Source organism: Myotis brandtii, unplaced genomic scaffold (genome assembly GCF_000412655.1).
Source record: "Myotis brandtii unplaced genomic scaffold, ASM41265v1 scaffold952, whole genome shotgun sequence".
Classification (NCBI taxonomy): domain Eukaryota; kingdom Metazoa; phylum Chordata; class Mammalia; order Chiroptera; family Vespertilionidae; genus Myotis; species Myotis brandtii.
The window spans coordinates 1044584-1046528 of record NW_005371930.1 but is presented as its reverse complement, the minus strand read 5'-3'; positions in this window follow the sequence as shown (position 1 = coordinate 1046528).

The window sequence follows — 1945 nt, the reverse complement described above, 5'->3', positions numbered from 1 at the left end:
GCATTGGTCTAAACCACTGTTAGACCAATGGTAGTTACATTCAGAATGGCATTTGTAAGTTTCTCTTCCATAGTTTTCTGCCAAATGCTTATAATTAAGAGCTCAATGTCAGACAATGTCAATGCCAGTGGAGAAATTCCAAGTTCAGGCAGAGAAGGTGGGAGGAGTGCTAATAATATCTGAATATTGTTTGGTACTGATTGACTTGACAAAGCTCACTTCATAAAAAGTAACTCTGGCCTTTGCAGATTGTTCTCAATGAATTTCTCTTCTTCTCTGCCAGTAGATTTCTTTTTTCCTTTTTTTGGGTGTTGTCAGTCTTTTTATTTTTACTTATTTTTTTCTTTATTGGTTAAGGTATTACATATGTGTCCTTATCCCCCTAGATTTCTTTTCTTTACTGATTTTCAACCTTCTGTGATCTTAGCTGCTGGGAAGTGTAAAGCAGAGGAAGTTTTCAGGCAAGAGATATACCTGGGCCTGTCCCCACAGATGTGGTCTTTTCTTCCTCCAATTTTTACACTTGTAGTAAAATATACATAATATAAAATTTTCTATCTTAATCATTTTTATGTATACAGTTCAGTGGTATTAAGTGCATTCACAATGTGCAACCATCACCACCATTCATCTCTATAATTCTTTTTATCTTGTAAAACTGAAACTCTATCCATTAAAAACTCTCCATTCCTTCCTCTCTCCCAGCCCCTGGCAACCACCATTCTACTTTCTAGCTCTATGAATGTGACTACTCTAAGTACCTCATATAAGTGGAATCATACATTATTGGTTTTTTGTGTGACTAGCTTATTTCACTTAGCTTAATGTCCTCAAGGTTCATCCATGTTGTAGTGTATGTCAATTTCCTTCCCTTTTAAGGTTGAATAATAAATAGTCACTGTGTGGATGAACCATGTTTTGCTTATCCAATTATCCATTGATGAACACTGAGTTGCTTCCACATTTTAGCTTTTGTGAATAATGCCGCTATGACTATGGGTGTACAAATATCCCTCTGAGAGCCTTCTTTCAAGTCTCTTGGATATATACCTAGAAGTGGAATTGCTGGATCACGTGGTAATTCGCTCTTTAATTTTTTGAAGAACTGCCATACTGTTTTCCATTGTGGCTGTACCATTTTACTCCCCCACCCCCAACAGTGCACAAGCGTTCCAATTTCTCCACATCTTCATCAATGTTAGTTATTTTCTGGTGTCTTTTTTTTTTAAATAGTAGCAATCCTAACGAGCATGAGGTAGTCTCTCCTAGTTTTATTTGCATTTCCATGCTGATTAGTGATGTTGAATATCTCTTCATATGCTTGTTGGCCCCATTTGTATATATTCTTAAGAGAAATGTCTAGTCAAATCCTTTGCTCACTTTTGATCAGATTATTTGTTCTTTTTTGCTTTTGTTGAGTTTTAGGAGTTCTTTGTTTTTCTGGATATTAATAACTTGTCAGATATATGATTGCAAACATTTCCTCCCATTCTGAGGACTGCCTTTTTACTCTGTGGTCTCTTTTGATGTACAAAATTATAAATTTTTCATACAGTCCAATTTGCCTGTTTTTTCTTTTGCTGCCTATACAGAATGGGCATTTTGAGAGACCTGGGAACATGAATGAGCATACCAGAGGAGGCAAAGTCCCCAGGTGGTTTCATGATGGTTTGGAGCAGAACCATGCCATAAATATTCCAATTCTTTATTTTTAAACCCATGACACATGGCTGCTTTATTATTGCTTTATACTTTGGATGGTCATTTAGAGGAAGCTGAATGTTCACCTTTCTTATTGCTTTTTTTTTTTTAATCCTCACCTGAAGATATTTTTCCATTTATTTTTAGAGAGAGTGGAAGAGAGAGGGAAAGACAGAGAGAAATATCAATGTAAGAGAAACACATTGATTGGTTGCCTTCTGCAGGAGCCCTGACCAGGGCCCAG